The 18935-nt window shown below is 39.6% G+C and overlaps 2 protein-coding genes across 5 annotated transcripts in view; one reads left to right on the plus strand and one right to left on the minus strand.

The window, feature by feature from the left end:
* The window catches only part of NUDT9 (nudix hydrolase 9), a 96735-nt gene extending 92346 nt beyond the window's left edge, over positions 1–4389 (plus strand). For both annotated transcript variants that reach the window (XR_013555208.2, XR_013555210.2), the window contains one exon: positions 3445–4389. The gene's annotated coding sequence lies outside the window, so the exon portion shown is untranslated. The remainder of the gene's footprint in view (positions 1–3444) is intronic.
* The window catches only part of SPARCL1 (SPARC like 1), a 49544-nt gene extending 42364 nt beyond the window's left edge, over positions 1–7180 (minus strand). For 2 of the 3 annotated variants that reach the window (XM_060654661.3, XM_060654660.3), the window contains exon 1: positions 6791–7180. The gene's annotated coding sequence lies outside the window, so the exon portion shown is untranslated. Of the gene's footprint in view, positions 1–6789 lie in introns of all 3 variants that reach the window. The other variant, XM_081795553.1, reaches the window with a different exon arrangement.
* Between the last annotated feature and the right edge of the window lie 11755 nt (positions 7181–18935).

The following is an 18935-nucleotide window of genomic DNA, read 5'->3' on the forward strand; positions in this document are numbered from 1 at the left end:
CCCGAGAATATCATCCTCCATCTAGATTTAAGAGTGAACTTACACAAACTTACCAGAATATATTTTGGGTACTCTGATTCGTTTTGAGTTCTTATCTGTAATTGGTTGCATTTCAGTTTCTAGGGTATTTTCTAGAAGTTTAAATTAGAGTAAGATTGGGTCAGAGTAGATTTTTGTATTTGATTTCTTTTTAGTTTCTAAAGTTTTTTAGAACACTAAATAAATTTATTACTTTAAAGCACTAATTTAAATTTAAACTTAAAAAGATAAGTCTTCTTTTCGAAGTTCTGCTGTCATCTTGCTGCTTAAATCTACCTACTGTAACCATTTTTCTCCACCTGGCACTTCTTGTGTCACTACCTCTTCTTTTTATATCCCTTCTCTTTTCTTTTCTCTTAAGCATTAACAAGCTCTCTGACCAATGAACTAGTGTAAACAGCTATCCATTCCTCTAAAAGGAGGAACAGGCTTGGAGTCTATTCTTTTCTAGCTCTTCTATTGGTTATGTAAATGACTCCTTGGAAATGTTAGTGCTGGGAGTTATTGTTTGAAGTCTTTTTAACTGAACTTCCCTCTTGTTGCCTGGAGTTACCCAGGCAGCTGAACTGCCCCCTTTCTCCCTAGATGTTGGCTTCTTCTTAGGCAGTCCCAGCCAAACTTACAAGTCTTCCTCCTTCCCTTCTAGGCCAAGGAAACTAAACAAACGTTGCTTCAACACTTTTGGTTTTCAAGGCAGATTATGATTACTTGATCTGTTCATCTTACCTCATCTAAAGTCCAACAAACTGAGAAAGACACACCATATATCCTAGAAAAAGGAGAGGTTTGCATTGACCATTTTCCCTATTTTTCTTCTTACTATTGGCATATCATTTCTTAGAGTATGCACATCCATGCTTCTAAATAAGGCTAGGTATATCTTCTGTTGAATTCATTTATATCAGAGGAAGCCTGTAGGCTGCTATTTTTAGTAATTATTTTAACTGTGGAAAAATTTCCTTTCAGGGAAATGTAGTAAACAAAATGATTATCATGGTTATTTCATAATCAATCACAAACAGATCATTTTCCTTCACCCTGTCTTTACATAATAGTCAAAGCTTTTGTTATTAGAGAGCAAACCCTTTAGTCACATTTTGGCTAACATATACATATTGTTACCTGATCCAGAGTTAACACTGATGCTTCAGGGCTTTTAAAGTATTAATGAGTCTCTTAGGAGAGCTCTGTAGCTTGACATTAAAGTCATCTGAAGGATTAAAAAAGATGTTCTTCTATTTTGAGTTCTCTGCTGAGTCACCATCTGACATCAAGGTGACCCAGCCCTATGAATGATAAAGATTTTCTGGAGCCTTGACCTTCAACTCACCGTCATCCTTCCTAACCAATCATGTGGGGTCGAGTGAGGGATAAACACGGTTTATGTCAGTTGGGGCACGGAGTCCAACCTGGTTTTGACAAGAGTTCAACATGAATCAAGCAGATAATAAAAATGCTTAGTGATCAGGGAATAGGGTATTGTGGAGAGTTGCTTAGGATTTGCATCTCCCATCGCTCTGCTCTTTGCTCTCAGAGGAGCTGGCCTTCTCTGTATTCCTCAAACAGACCATGATCTCACTTGCTGCAGGGTCTTTGTACAAGGTGTCACACTGTTAGAATTCTCTTGCCAGCACCCACTTGCCCCAATCACCACACACACACACACACACACACACACACACACACACAAGCACACACAGAGACACCACACAGTAACATCTATTTAGCCTTCAGATCAAAACAGCCATCAGTGACCTTCGGCAGAGGTCAGGCTCCTTAAACATACTTTCCTTAGAACAAAGGTGCTTTACCCTCTTAACACTTATTTCAGCAGATGATTATATACAATACAAATTCAAATATACTGTGACTTTTTCATCCCCCAAATTATGCTATAAAAAAGAGGGATTTGCTTTATATTTTAGTGCTTCCGAGATCTCTCACATTAAAGACCACTGTCTCAATGACTTCATTTTGAACAACAAAGTACCGTTTCAGGAAAACAGCCTGAAATGACCTCAAGCAATGCTTATTTTTGTCATGCTTAAGATGGTCATCTTGACAATAAAAAAGGAGGTAAAGATATTTAAAGCAGATTTAGTAATTATTCGTGAGGTATGACTTCATTATTGCAAGTGTTAAAATCGCAGTTTTAGAAAACCACACTTTACAAACTCAAGTGTTTTCAAATAAGCCTTGGAATAGGGCTGGAAAAAACAAAGAAGTAATAAATAGAATGAGAATTTATGCTTAGAGATCCAATTTGCAGCATCCACAGATTTTTAACAAGTGTGTTATAAACAACTTGCGGAGGACTGATGATGCGTTAGTCTGTACTAGATAATTACAGAGTGGATTCAGTGAGTAGATCTTAGGTATCCTCTAAGTACATATTACAATTTACTACCCGTTTGTGCATTTAGGTTGGCCAAGGACTTTGGCTGAGAATCTTTTCATTAGAAAAATAAAGATGGCTTTGTATTCAAGGTCACCTTATGTTTGGGCATAAGCACTTTTTTATTAATGTGATGATTTACTTAATGACAGTCTCCCTAACTACACAGTAAGTGCCACTAGAGCACAGCCCTCTCTATATTCACTCCTGCAGCATCTCTGGCATTTCTCATGGTATAGAACATTGAAATGCATGAGTCGTTCAAGACATAAGATTATTTATTGACATAATTGCATGGTCTGGAAAACACTGGAGAGACTAAAACACTAAGATGCTTTAATGCAAAGCATCTTAATAAAAGATGTTTTAATAACCTTTTACTCTGTTAATCAAGATGAGAATTTTCTTTACAAATGTAAAAACCCTTATTTATTTATTTATTTTTCTTTAGAAATTCAATGGTTCACATTTATACAATGATAATTCTGATGCCTATATTCATTACAGTTTACTCATTGGGAAATTCCAAGTTCAAAACAGCTAGCTCTGGGGCATGTGGGTGGCTCAGTCAGTTGAGTGTCTGACTCTGATTTCAGCTAAGGGTCTTGGGATCAAGCCCTGCATTGGGCTCCATGCTGAGCAGGAAGCAGAGCCTGCACTCTCTCTCCCCTCGCTCTGCCCCTCTACTCTGCCCAAGCTCTCTCTTAAAAAAAAAAAAAAAAGCTATTTCCATCCAAGTTGGACATAGCGATGACAAGTATTAAAAGACTATTAAAAGTATTAAAAAGCATTAAAAGAACTACTACTTATCGAGCACTTACACACATCATTTCAGTTAATCTGACAATGAATTAGCTGTTACCCCCATTTAACAAATAAGGGATATAGGGGCCTGGCAAGCCTAACAGCTAACCTTGACCACTGGTCACATACTGTAATGAGAGCCTTACACACACTATCTCATTCAATCTCCACAACAATTTCATGACTATTCTTATCTCTGTTTGCAGATGAGAAGACAGAGGCAAAGAGTGTGTAAGGTAAAACACTAGAGAGTGCCCGGATGCAAGTCCTGGTAGACGCCCCAGAATCCCCCTGGATAACCACTGTACTGTGGTGCATTGCGAAGATGGGAGGAGCCGGCAGGAACTCGGGAAATGGATTTATTCTGGGCTGTGCAGTATGTGCTTTGAAGTGAGGTTATTTCTATCTCTCTTCCTTTGCCTTCCCAGTAGTTCTCCCCCCGCACTCCAGAGTAAACTGGTCACTGTTTTAGTAGCTTTCTTGTTCATTTTCTTAACACCTATTCATCGAATCTCTAAAGAAAACATTTAGCTAACTCCAATTGGTGTACATAGTTGATTGCATAATAGGAAGGAAACAAGCCAAGACTGGAGACTTCATTTCTAAAGAAGGATTTTAGAGCAGACTAAGAGTTATTTCACAGAGTGGGTCATGAAACTCAGTCTCTCTATACCCTTTCATCGCTATGACGACAGGCTGCTCCTGCTACATGTAGCCAGAAAAAGCAGCTGACATTTCAATGCTAGGAGCACAGGGGGAGAGGTTTACAAAAACAAAAAACAAAACCCAAACCCTTTCGTTTGAATTTCAGTTAGAAAGGAAAAAATACCCCTGGAGCAAGTCAAAACCCCTATTCTTGCCTTTAGAAAAGATAAGAAAGGAGAAATGTTGGGGGCCTTCTCCCCTGTCCAACTAGGCCAATAAAACAGAATCAACTGCAAAGCAGCATTTCATCTCACTCTCTTAATCGCAATCTGAAACAGAAAACTCCCTTTGGTTTCATTTGACTTGGTCCTTAAGAAGAAACTAATTGATGAAGCAGTAAAGACTCACAGTAATAAATACTTCATGTTGAGCACCCCCCCCCCCCCCAGGGGCGTACAGTAGATTCAGATTTATTTTTCCATTCCTTTGGATAAAAAAAAAGACAATTCAAAGAATATTTTCCTTCTCAACCCCCAATTTTGTTATCTGAAAAATCATTTCAAGTGTATAACTGAATACTTTCTCACGCTGTGCCACTCTGCCAGGTGCTACACTTGGTATTTTAAAAACATCTCATTTAACTCCTACAACAACTGCATTTGTGGGTATTATTATCACTGCTTGCTTAATAGATGGGTAAACTAAGAAACCTTGAGGGAAAACCGAGAGTAAATTCCTTTTTACAGAGTTCCAGTTGGGACACCTAGGTAGGGTGGTATTTTCATTATTAGCTATGATTAACTGATTGCTTCATATGCACCAGGCATAGGTGTCTTCTTGACTTAATTATCATAACAAATCTCTGAAATGGCAAATAATTTTATGATCCTTATTTCCACAGATGAGGGGACTGAGGCTCAAAGACTCATTTGTCCAAAGTCACAGAGCCTGGTAAAGCCCAGGTATAAGCCACGTCTGTGTGTTTCCAGAATTCATGGTCTTACTTTATTACACCATCTCCTACAATTATTAGAGACCGCACATTCTGTCCCCCAGAGTTCTGTGTACCTTTTGATGCCCAACACAAAAACCAGGCCCAGGTGGTATTACCAGTGCAAGCTCAGCCTTTGGCAGAAGATGTCCTGTGGGCCTTGTGTGAACCAGACCCCAGCTTAGCTGGGCATCTCTTGGGCAGCCAGGTCTACTGGGGAAGTTCTCCTGGACTTATGGGGCCCCTTTCCCCTTCACTGAAGGCTGTTCCAGAAGGACATGTAAAGGAAAAGGGCACCTGAAGTCTTTTAACAGCAGTTGTTTATGTTTTTCTTGGTGGAAAAAGCATAAACAAACAAATGTTTGTATACTGTTATTAAATGGAATAAAAATAATAGTCAAGAGAAAATGAAATGAATAGTGTTCTGGAGTTGTCTAGAGACATCACTATTCATTTCATTCTTGTCATCACTATTTATTTTTATGTAGTTGATAAGTGAAGTTGCACATGAGAAAGTACTGGGGATTGAACCCCAAAAGACCTGGAGAAGAAACCTCAGGAATTGCTAAATAGGTGTACAGAAATTCCATAAAAGGAAAAAGGCAAGATTCATGAATAACACGTACGCATTCTTTTTAAAAATTTGGGAAGTAGCATTAGTTGATTGGATGATAAGTAGATGAAACAGACTGATTGCTCTTCTTTGCTAGATCTGGTTGAATGAATAGAAATATAAACTTAAATCTTTCCTAAGAGGGGTGTCCTTTTTTTAAACAGTCATGGTTAACAATAGTCACTACCACCAAAGTTTAGATGAGTAAGCTCCGAACTCAAAAAAAGTTGGTATCCAAGAGAGAGGGGAGAATTTATTAAAAAGATTTTTGCTGAGTTGGATAGAGTGAACATTTCTATTCAGTGCAGTCAGGCAGTGGGCCAGAGGAAAGCTCAGACACAATGCCAAGGTGACATATTTAACCTCTTTGCAGATTAAAGGCAGTGCAAAAGAGACAGTCTTTCCTCAGTACCGCTTGGTTATAGTATCAACAGTACCCATCTACAGTTGAAAGGATGGTTTTCTCCTGCAGGGGGACCTCTAATACCTAGGAGGAATGAGTGAGCATGATGTACATTATTGTTTTATTCTAGTAGAGCCAGAATGATAATACCGTATGATATAGGATTTGCCATAATCTCCTCAGCTCTCTGGTTTCCCTACCTCCTTCCCTCCCCAAGTAGGACATCATCAGGAATTAGATAAATTTTATGTGTGTGCACCTTAAAAAACAATGGAGGGAGACAAGAGACAGCTAGTCATAAAAGTATAAAAGGGAATTAGGAAAGGAATAATAGTCATAATAATTAAAAAACAATAAAAGAAGATTATAGTAGTGCAGCAATTTTCCTGCCTTTTGGAAAAGCAAAATGTTCCATGTCTATATTGCTGGTAGGTACACACTGGGACAGTGGTACTGATGAAATAATTTCAGATAATTTAAACATGGAAAACATACATGTTACTTTGATTTGAAAGTTCTTTTTTAAACTACTTCCCTTATGATTTACTTAATATACTCAGTAAAATATTTCTATAAAACACATTTCCAGATTCAGACTTCACCAAGATCTGAATGCTAATCTGGCCAAAAACAGTTCTACATTTGTGTTCTTGGTCTTCATTAAAACCATCATTTATTACTACTTACTATATAATCTTGAAGAAGAAAAGGAAACATGAATACAAGAGTTAAAATTTCTTACTAAGTAGCTTTTCTGTAAATCACACAAAAGTTTGTTTTTTGTTTTTTTTTGTAAATAAATGGCTTTGTCTTAGGAAAAAAATACTAGACATCTTCATTGGATCATGCAGTGTAGTATAACAAATGCAATTAGATGATATAGTAAACATTAAAATTTACCTTCAGGTAGGTGGCTGGACCCAGAGCCTCGATACAAAATTGCAGTTGAATCCTCTCTTTGCACACAGTCAAGAAATAAAAGTTTGACAAATACCCAATACACTTTAAAAAATCTCTTCCCTCATTAGCTCTGCTTCTCTGCCCAGATACACATTCGAGTCTGTTGGAGTTGAAATTCTGCTGCTCTGTCAACTAGTCAGGGTCTGAGGTGACAGACAAATGTGGAGGTTGGCACTGGGGGTATTTCAGGCTGTCATCGTTTTTGTTGCAGATTCCTGCAGTTCTCCGGCAGGCTGGCCTCTCCGAGGGCGCGAGGAGCTTTCCAGGCAGTGCAAGCCAACAGGGAAAGAGCTCATTCTGCCAGAGAGACTATGGGGTTAACAGTCCTCCCCTCAAGCTCTTGTTCTCAGAAGCTAATAACTTGGCCAGAAGAGAAGCACGTGGCTCTTCATGCTTTTTTTTTTTTCCCCCTTTTTCAAACAACTCTAAAAGCAAGCAGGATCCCTTTTTTGGGGATTTTTTATTTTAAGACTTTGAAAAGAAACTCTACTGTTGTTTCTTAAAGGAAATTGAGGGGGGGGGGGGTTAAGGAAGGGGAGAAGAATAATTGCAGATGCATTTTTAAATTTTTTAATTGGAAACTGTCTCACGAATATACTCTCGATTTTAATCACAGCAGGGTACTTCAGATACTTCAAACTTTCTTTAAATGACCTTCAGGGATTTATGTATATATGAAGCATCACTCATTCATATTATAGATCACTTGTATGCTGATTCAGAAACCTTTGCGGTTCACAGACTATTATTCTCCCCACACAACTCCCTACTAACCGTCCTCCCCCCCCCTCCCCGTATAATGACTGATCTGTTAAGAAATTTTCTCATGAAATAGACTGGCGTTACGCATTTATTTTTGACTTGGCATTCTGGTTGTTTGTTTGTGTCTAATCTGTTCTACTGCTACTCTCACATTTACTGTACATTTATTATGTGTCAGACACTGTGCTAACAGTTTGTTATGTGCATTATTTCAGTTGAGTCTCACACATTTATATGAGGTGAGTATGCTCCCATTTGAGCATGGTGTAGTATTAAGTGGTAAAGTCTGCATGTTTTGAGGCCACACAGCTTGAGTTTACATCCTGGCTTCACCACTTCCCAACTATATGACCTGAGACAAATTATGTAACCTCTCAAAGCTTCAGTATCCTTATCTATAAGATGGGGGATACAAATATGGGGATGAGAATAATATCTATCTCAGGCAGTTGTTCTGAGTTTTAGGTAAATACAAATGCACAGAACACCTCCTGTCACCCAGCAGATGCTCAAATGTTATTGGAGGAAACCTAGGCTTAGTAGATGAGTGATTTTTCCAGAGTCTCCAGCTCATAAAGGTAAAGAGCGGGATTCCAACCCAGCTACCTTGGCCAATTGCTATGCTTGTGTTACTCAAACTACAGGCTATAATACCTCCTTCTGAGTGAGCTGTGAGTTCCTTGAGGGTAGAGATGTATTCCTTCTTCCTGGCACAGTGCTTTGCAGACTGTAAATGCTCCATTAACTTCAAATGTATGGTTATAATTTAATTTAGATTTTCTACATTTATGCCAAAGTCAGGCCAAAAGCAAAACAATGACAACAAAACTAAACAAACACCCCACCTACAGTTGTAGGCAAATATGTCCTCAGACAACTGTCTCTAGCCACTTTAGGAACATTTGCCCTATTTATTTGTCAGAACACCACAAAAGAAAGGTAACAATAATTATCTCCGTTTTGCAGTAGGGGAAATTTGGAAGCAGAGGAAACTGGGCAATTTGCCTAGGAACCGAAAACAAGTCACTGCGCAGCTGGGAAGTGTCTCACGACTCTACCATCAGGATTACTTGTTCCTAACGGCCTTTGCAGGCACAGGATGAAATGACGTGATGTCCTTTTGCCTCAGACAATGGGATGTTTTTCCTTAGCCAAGGTCTAGGGTGTAAGCAGTCTCCTCAGAGGCAGGATCAAAGGAGTGGTCTGTGTTCAATTTTGTTTCTCTGCCTCTGTGCACATCTGGGTCTGAGAGGTGGAGGAGACAGAGGCACCATTTTTCCAACAGTTCCCGAGGGCCACGGGGATGAGGTTCTATTGCAGGGTATGTAGGATAAGCATTTCTGAAGATTTTCCCTGGTTTGGCTATGGAAATTTTCTCTGGAACCCAAATATTGACTTCTTATTCTAACCACATTCCCTATTTATTTGAGATAGCTTTATGAGATTGATTTCAGGTAATTACATCAATTCACTGAGAATGTAGGGAAAGTTTGACCTAGAGGACAATGGAAAAAAATTTGCTCAACAAAAATACTTTTTTCTAATACTAAAATTGATATTTTACATTTCTATGAAATTATCAAAGTGAAATTTCTTAAGGAATCTATATGAACATAAAAGTAATTTGGTTAATGCAAACTAGATCTCTTAAATGAAAATATGCGATTTATCTCTTAAGTGTAAATATATAGCTACAGAGTTCATTTGTAGGTGGCAAATCCTGAGAATTTTGACTGTGTTTCTTATAACTAGATAACAGAGTATTATTTTTTTAATAAAAAAAACTTTGAATTGACAATGTCTTTTAAGTATGGCTTTATTTCAGGAATGTTCATGGACAGATATCCAAACTCTTATTGTTTCTAAGGCTGTCATTTCTAAAATAGTTTACAGTGCATGAAGCTGAAGACAATAAACCTATAATATCCACCTAACAGATGGAGCTGTAGATCGGATTTAGAAACTCACCCAGCATCTTGGGGTACTTGGGTGACTCAGTCCATTAAGCATCCGAGTCTTGATTTCGGCTCACATCATGGTCTCAGAGTTTGTGAGTTCGGGCTCTGTGCTGACATAGAGCTCTGTGCTGACAGTGTGGAGCCTGCTTGGGATTCTCTGTCTCCCTCTCTCTCTGCCCCACCCCCCTCAAACAAAACAAAACAAAACAAAACAAAACAAAACAAAACAAAACAAAACAAAACAAACAAAAGCCAGAGAAACTTACCCAGTGCCTAAATGTGACTGGAGAACTTTGACAAATAAAGAGCATATCAATTACTACATATGAACTGATCCATATAACATCAGCATTGATCAAAAGGGTCTCACAAAAGCCAACATCAAAGCTTTTTTTTTTTTTTTAACTAAGTGCTAAGTGCTAAGATTCCTTTTGAGAATCTGACAAAAGCTGTGGGCAAGCTCCTAAAATACATTTATGAATTACCCACCCTCCCAGGGGTTCCATGAACTTAAGAACCTCTGATTTAGGTAAACAGAGAACACATTAATCAATCCTTAAGCACTGAATAAGCTTTTTTGGTTTCTGGGTGATGTGAGAGAAATACAGTTCCTGACTATTAGCAGTCTAAGACACAGGACATGCATTCATTGTCAGAAAGGAGCATGATTCCTGTGGAGTAGTGGAGAGCTCCAGGTAGGAAGTGAGTATGGATGAAGGTAGGAAGTGCAGTGAAAGCAGAGTTTCAATAATTATTTTGTCCAGGACCTGGCCTGTAGGACCTTCCTCCTTCCATGTATTAGTTTGCTAAGGCTATCGTAACAGAATGGCACAGACTGGGTGGCTTACTTACCTAACAAAAATTTATTTTCTCACAGTTCTGGAGGCTGCAAGTCCAGGATCAAGGTACTCACTGGGGTGGTTTCTTCCGAGGCTTCTCTCTTTGGCTTATCGATGGCTATCTTCTCATTGGTGTCCTCACATGGATTTTTCTTTAAGCTCACACAATCCTGGTGACTCTTCCTTTTTTTAAAAGGACATCAAGGGGGTGCCTGGGTGGCTCAGTTGGTTAAGTGTCCGACTTCAGCTCATGTCATGATCTCATGGTCTGTGGGTTTGAGGCCTGCGTAGGGCTCTTTGCCGGCACTTCAGAGCCTGGAGCCTGCTTCCGATTCTGTGTCTCCCTCTCTCTCTGCCCCTCTTCTGCTTGCTCTCTGTCTCTCTCTCTCTGTCTGTCTCAAATAATAAACATTAAACAAATTAAAAAAAAAAAGGACACCAGGGGCTCCTGGGTGGCTCAGTTGGTTAAGGACTCTTGATTTTGGCTCAGGTCATGGTCTCACAATTCATGGGATTGAGCCCCATATCAGGCTCCACATTGACAGCTTGGGATTCTCTCTCTCCCTCTCTCTCTGCAACCCCCTCCCCCAAATAAATAAATAATATTTAAAAGGATACCAGTCATATTAGATTAGAGCTCCATCTTTAAAACCTCATTTAACCTGAATTACCTCTTTAAAGGCTCTATCTCCAAATTCAATCACATTAGGGATTAGGGCTTCAACATGTAAATTTTGGGGAAGACACAATTCAGTCCATTAACACCCCATTATCTTCATACCTTTATATTTAATTCCCTAAGGTTTTACTTCTGGGACCCATACTCATTTCTCAGTTCTGGCTTAGCTACTGACTTCTTGTGACATTCCCCTACCTCTCAGCACTACCATCATATCCTGGCCCTGAACCATTTCAGATCTCTCAGCTGTCTTGGTCATCAACCTATTGGGTCAATTTCTGACCATGGGTTTTTGCAGGACTTTAGCCATCCTTTCCCAGCCTGGCTCTTCTATGGGCTTAGTCATACTCTCTATCTGGCCTTCAGCAGAGGCGTGACTTACAGAAACAATAAGCAAGAGAATAGCAAAATATGCATAGTATTTTGCTAAATATAATGTAGCTAATGTGATTAACTGCTATTTTTCTCATAATAACTTTCAAAGCAAAAGGAATAAAAATAAAAGGAGAAAGACTGGCTAGGGTGAGGTGAATTTTATATGTCAGTCTAAGCAGTTTGGCTTTTATTCATTAGGTAAAAGGGAGCTCTGGAAGATTTGACCCATTTAAGGTTAGGAAGAAGAGGATGGAACAAACACAGCATACTGTATCTAGCAGGAACTTGACTGGCTTAATTGGTGGAGCATGCGACTGTTGATCTTGGGGTTGTGAGTTCGAGCCCCATGTTGTTTGTAGAGATTACCTAAAAATGAAATCTTAAAAAAAAATAGTATCTATCAGGATAGGTTGAGTCGCAATAACAAATATCCCCAAAACATCAGGGACTTGCAACAAAGGTTTATTTTTCATTCATGCTACATGTTTACTGTAGGTCTATTGGAATTGCGTTATACATTGCCTTCATTCTGGGATCCAGGCTGATCAATCAGTTCCCTTTGATGAAGAAAAAGAAATATGGCAAACTACGCTTAGTTTTAAAGCTTTTGCCTGAGTGTGATACATATCACTTCTGACTACATCTCATTGACCAAAGCAGGTCATGTGGCCACACCTGAGCTTAACAGTGTGGGGAAGTATATTCTTCCTACAGAGAAGAGGAACTATAGTCAAGAAAACCAGAACGTAGATTTTAATCAGAATGGAAAAATAGGATAGCCCACTGAAAAAAGTATTAGGAGAAAGGAAGAAAAGAAAATAAAGGGGCAGAAGTGAAGTTAGAAAAAAAGGGGAGAGGATAAAAAGGGCAAGGGAGGAAGAAGAGAGAGGGGAAAATAAGAGGCAGCTCTACAGAAGACACAAGTAAATAACCAAGAAAACTGAGACAACAGAAATAAAAGGGGTTAGATTAGGTTAGAGAAATACCAATCAGATGGTTCTATGAAGTTTTAAGAGTTATATATTAGTTTTCTAGCTCTGTCATAACAAATTACCACAGATTGGGTGGCTTTAAATAGCAGAACTTTATTTTCTCAAAGTTCTCGAGATAAAAGTCTGAAATCAAGGTGTCAACAGGCATATGCTCCTTAAGATGGCTTTAAGGAAGAGTCCTTCCTTGCCTCTTCCTAGCTTCTAATGGCTCCCAGAAATCCTTGGCATACGTTGGTTTGTAGCAGCATTTTATCAATCTCTGCATCCATCCTCACATGACTTTGGTCCCTGTGTGTCTCCTCTGAATCTCTGTGTGTCCTGTTTTCTTTCTTTCTTTCCTTTTTAAAATGTTTATTTATTTTTTAGAGTGAGAGAGAGGGGCAGGAGGAGAGGGGCAGAGAGAGAGAGAAGAGACACAGAATCTCAAGCAGGCTCCAGGCTCTGAGCTGTTAGCACAGAGCCCAACGTGGGGCTCAAACTCATGAACTGCGAGCTTATGACCTGAGCTGGAGTTAGACGCTCAAACAACTGAGCCACCCAGGTGCCCCTGTCCTATTTTAAGTATACCAGTCATTGGATCTAAGGTCAGTTCAAATCCAGTATGACTTCATCTTAACTTAATTACATCTGCAAAGACCCTATTTCCAGGGGTACCTGGGGGGCTCAGTCAGTTAAGAGTCCGACTTTGGCTCAGGTCATGATCTTGTGGTCTGTGAGTTCAAGCCCTGCATCAGGCTCTGTGCTGACAGCTCAGAGTGTGGAACCTGCTTCAGATTCTGTGTCTCCCTCTCACTCTCTGCCCCTCACCCACTCACACTCTGTCTCTCAAAAATGAATAAATGTTAAAAAAAAAATTAAGGGGCGCCTGGGTGGCGCAGTCGGTTAAGCGTCCGACTTCAGCCAGGTCACGATCTCGCAGTCTGTGAGTTCGAGCCCCGCGTCAGGCTCTGGGCTGATGGCTCGGAGCCTGGAGCCTGTTTCCGATTCTGTGTCTCCCTCTCTCTCTGCCCCTCCCCCGTTCATGCTCTGTCTCTCTCTGTCCCAAAAATAAAAAATAAAAAACGTTGAAAAAAAAAAAAATTAAAAAAAAAAAAAAAAAATTAAGGGGCGCCTGGGTGGCTCAGTCAGTTGAGCGTCTGACTTCGGCTCAGGTCATGGTCTCACGGTTTCTGGGTTCAAGCCCCCCGACGGGCTCTGTGCTGACAGCTCAGAACCTGGAGCCTGCTTCAGATTCTTGTGTCTCCGTCTCTCTCTGCCCCTAACTCACTTGCCTCTGCCTCTCTCTCAAAAATAAATAAACATAAAAGAATTTTAATAAGAAAAATAAAGATGCTATTTCCAAATAATGCCCCATTCACAGGAGCCAGATGTTGAGACTCAAACATATTTTTTTGGAGGGAACACAATTCAAGCCACTACTAGGTGGGTTGCAGATTTGACTCTAAACTGGGTGACCAAAGGAAGGAGGAAAATATGATTAGCGGTAAAATTCATAATGTAAAATAATTTCAGAAAGAATATATGAGACATTATGTAAAGCAGAAAATGGTGCCCTAACAGCATCTGCATGCTTTTGCAATATCACATTTCATTTTATTACTTCCTACAACATCCCTGGGTGGACAGGTAATGGAAAATGGCTAAAGTCCGATTAAGTAAAATAAATTCTATGAGACAAGTAACAAATGATCTGTGATTGTTTGGTTTTTATTCTTCCCTGCTGACATTAACAAACCTGCAAAAATACATGTAACTCCTATTTGTGATTAAATCCTAATCTCTGTTCTGTAGGTTCAGTTTGAACTTAGTTTCATGCACTACTGAAAAATCTGGACATGTACTGAGGGATGAATGGGGTGGGCCCTTTAGGAGGAGCCAAGGATTTTTTGGGAAAGACTCATTCTAAGGGAATAGGAAGCTAGGCAGACAAGATTAGCTCAATTATATAGCCAGGGGAGAGGTGGAATACAAGAAGATACTGGGGGTTTGGTTCCAGACCACTGCAATAAAGCAAATATTACAGAGTAAAGCAAGTCAAATACTTTTTTTTTTTTGTTTCCCAGTGCATATAAAAGTTATATTTACCCTATGCTATAGTCTATTAAGTATGTGATAACATGCCTTAAAAAATTCATATACATTAATTAAAAAATACTTTATGGCTAAAAAATGCTAACCATCACCTGAGCTTTTGGTGAGTTGTAATCTTTTTGCTGGTAGAGGGTCTTGTCTCAATGTTGATGGCTGCTGACTGATTAGGGTGGTCATTGCTGAGAGCTGGGGTGGCTGTGACAATTTCTTAAAATAAGACAATGATGAAGTTTGCTGTGATTCATTCCTCCTTTGATGAACAATTTTTCTGTAGCATGTGATGCTGTTTGATAACATTTTACCCACAGTAGAGATTCTTTCAAAACTGGAATCAATTCTCTGAACCCTGACACTGATTTATCAACTAGGATTATGTAATATCCTAAATCCTTTGTTGTCATTTTAATAATCTTCAGAGTAGATTCTTTTTAAAAAAAATTTTTTAAGGGTTATTCATTTTCCAGAGACAGAGACAGAAAGTGAGGGGGAGAGGGGCAGAGAGAGACAGAGACACAGAATCTGAAGCAGGCTCCAGGCTCTGAGCTGTTAGCACAGAGCCCTACGCGGGGCTCGAATTCATGAGCTGTGAAATAATGACCTGAGCTGAAGTCGGATGCTTAACTGACTGAGCCACCCAGGTGTCCCAGTAATCTTCACAGTAGATTCTACCTCAAGAAAACACTTGTGGGGCACCTGGGTGGCTCAGCTGGTTAAGCGCCCAACTTCAGCTCAGGTCATGATCTCATGGTTTGTGAGTTTGAATCCTGCCTCGGGCTCTCTGTTAGCACAGAGCTGGCTTCAGATTCTCTGTCCTCTTCTCTTTCTGCCTCTCCATCGCTTGTGCTCTCTCTCAAATAAACATTAAAAAAAATAAAATAAAAAAATAAACCACTTGCTGTGCTCATCTATAAGAAGCAACTCCTTGTTCATTAAAGATTTACCTTGAGAGTGCAGCGGTTCAAAAAAAAAAGTTTGTGAGAATAAGAAAAATTTTATGAGAATTACCAAAATGTGACACAGAGACAGAAAGTGAGCAGTTGTTGGAAAAATATTGCTGATGTGATAAATGGTAGCTTTGACTTGTGGTCAGGCATGGTACACTGTATAGACTTGTGGAATCACTATGATGTACACCTGAAACTAATGTAACATTGTGTGTCAATTATACTTCAATTAAAAAAATGGTGCTGACAGACTTGCTCAACACAGGGTTGCCACAACCCTTCAATTTGTAAAAAAAATGCAGTATCTGCAAAGTGTAATAAAGTGAAGTGCAATAAAATAAGGTAGGCCTGTATTTTATTTCCTTTAGTGTGTGTGTGTGTGTGTCTTCAATGTTCTATTTTCTATTTATTTATTTATTTATTTATTTAATATCCAAATTAGTTAGCATATAGTGCAACAATGATTTCAGGAGTAGATTCCTTAGTGCCCCTTACCCATTTAGCCCATCCGCCCTCCCACAACCCCTCCAGTAACCCTCAGTTTGTTCTCCATATTTGTGAGTCTCTTCTGTTTTGTCCCCCTCCCTGTTTTTATATTATTTTTGTTTCCCTTCTCTTATGTTCATCTGTTTTGTCTCTTAAAGTCCTCATATGAGTGAAGTCATATAATTTTTGTCTTTCTCTCACTAATTTCACTTAGCATAATACCCTCCAGTTCCATCCACGTAGTTGCAAATGGCAAGGTTTCATTCTTTTTGATTGCTGAGTAATACTGCATTGTATATATATGCCACATTTGCTTTATCCATTCATCCATCAATGGACATTTGGGCTCTTTCCATACTTTGGTTATTGTTGATAGTGCTGCTATAAACATGGGGGTGCATGTGTCCCTTTGAAACAGCACACTTGTATCCCTTGGATAAATGCTTAGTAGTGCAATTGCTGGGTCACAGGGTAATTCTATTTTTATTTTTTTGAGGAACCTTCATACTGTTTTCCAGAGTGGCTGCACCAGCTTGCATTCCCACCAACAATGCAAAAGAGATCCTCTTTCTCCGCATCCTCGCCAACATCTGTTGTTGCCTGAGTTGTTAATGTTAGCCATTCTTACAGGTGTAAGGTGGTATCTCATTGTGGTTTTGATTTGTATTTCCCTGATGATGAGTGATGTTGAGCATTTTTTCATGTGTCGGTTGGCCATCTGGACGTCTTCTTTGGAGAAGTGTCTATTCATGTCTTTTGCCCATTTCTTCACTGGATTATTTGTTTTTTTGGTGTTGAGTTTGATAAGTTCTTTGTAGATTTTGGATACTAACCGTTTATCTGATATGTCATTTACAAATATGTTCTCCCATTCCATCGGTTGCCTTTTAGTTTTGCTGATTGTTTCCTTCGCTGTGCAGAAGCTTTTTATTTTGATGAGGTCCCAGTAATTGATTTGAATTCATTCAAATTCCCCAGAGGGATTTTGCCTCCGGAGACGTGTTGAGTAAGAAGTTGCTGTGGGCAAGATCAAAGAGGTTTTTGCCTGCTTTCTCCTTACCCAGCTTTCAATGAATGCAAGTGCATCCTGGAAAGAGGGTGAGGCTCTGGGTTTAAATGCAACAAGCCATTTAATCAAATCTCTTGAAAATCCAGGGCATAAGCAGCTTTGCTTTCATACCCATGTGACTCAGTGCAATGCAAGCCCAGTAGGCTTCAGTGTATGGATGACTCCAGAGCACACAGAGTTACTTTGGCATCTCAGTGGCACCAGCCACAAGTAATAGTACACAGCGTAGACCCTCAGGGGGATGGTGGTAGTGATGCTGACTTGCGGTGACAGTGCTCAGCAGAGGCAGAGTCCTGATAAGGTCGGTGCTGTTCAGCAAGGATAGTGATGCCCTTTAGAGGTTGTGGTGTCTGGAAAACATAGTGGAACCCAATGGGGGTAGAGGGCATGGCTGGTGAGAGGTGGCTCAATCATGGGTCTCAGAGCAGGGCTTCTGATCTCATACAGCTTTCCAGGCAGTGAATAACCCCAGAGGAGCCATGCCAAGAGATTATGGAAATGGGAGACATCATGTGATTAACTGGGAATCTAGGAACAGATGAGAAATCTGGGAGATAATGATTGAGCATAACTTAGTGATGAAGAGCTGAGTTTAAAAAGTAAAGTTGAAAGTCAAAGAAGTAAAGCTGCAGTGGCTTGAGAAAGGAAATAGGAGATTTCTTCTGAAATTGTTTCAGATTATTCTCAGGTTTATAAAAATCTATACCTGTTTTTATGTGGCCCAGTTCATGATATTCTTGCATCTGTTTAGCAGATTTTAATTTAGTGGTTATGAGTTCTTTTTGTATTCTTGAAGTCCTTCATCATAATAACAAGAAATATTTTTTCTTTACTCTTTCCTCCCTCCCTTCCTTCCCTCCTCTCTTTTCCTTTCTTCCCTGTTCCTTCCTTCCTTTTCCTTCTTTCCTTTCCTTCCTTCCTTCCTTCCTTCCTTCCTTCCTTCCTTCCTTCCCTCCCTCCCTCCCTCCCTCCCTCCCTCTGAGAAGTTGTTAATCAACATTGAAAGATTCCAAAAGAACCTAGTCTAATGGTACTTGGCTAAGAATATGGAATGTCAAATGCATAATCAAGGTGCAAGAAACATATATCTGAGTTCCAGCCCAAAGAGTTACATTTAGGTACATATATCCATAGCTTTGATTCAGAATTGGTAAATTCTAAAATGCCTTCTGTCTTCTCATACCTCCAATCTTTTGTGCCCACTTCCTCATCAGGTGTTAGATTATCAAAGGACATCAGAAAGACTTGATAGGATCTTGCTAATCACTGATGCCACTGAATACTACTAGAAATAAATTCGACTACCTCTCAATCTAGATGACACCAATCAAGCCCTCAGAGGATGGAACACATGTTCAAAATCCTTCTTCTCTCTGGAGGAAGTAGTAGAGAATTGATGAGTCAGACAGACCTGAATTCAAGCCCTCGCTCTGATGCTTCCTACTTGTGTGACCTTGGACAAGTTACTTAGCCTCTCTGTGTTTCCATGTCCTCTTTCATCTTTCAAATGAGGATGATAATAATGCCTACTTCACAGGGTAATTTCAAGGAAAAGAGATGATGTTTACATAGTGCTTCGTCTAATGCGTGACTGGACTAGGGCTCAGTAAATAATAATAATAAAAAGATAATGATGATGATGATTAAGGCCACCAATAAGAAAGCCAAACACTGCTAGAGATTGTCATGGAGCCTCCTACAAAAAGAATTAGAATGCCTCCTCTTTTCACATGAACTGCTAATATCCATTGTGAGGGATGAAACACATCCTTTTAGTCAAGCTCTGCAAACACAGCAGCTGCTCACAGCAATCCCTGGAGTCCTGTGCTGTTGTCTTTTTTCAGACAGAACCCTCATTGAGTTCGGGGGAATTTGGGCTGGCCATGCACG

This window comes from Panthera onca, chromosome B1, assembly GCF_046562875.1.
Source record: "Panthera onca isolate mPanOnc1 chromosome B1, mPanOnc1 haplotype 2, whole genome shotgun sequence".
NCBI classification, from domain to species: Eukaryota; Metazoa; Chordata; class Mammalia; order Carnivora; family Felidae; genus Panthera; species Panthera onca.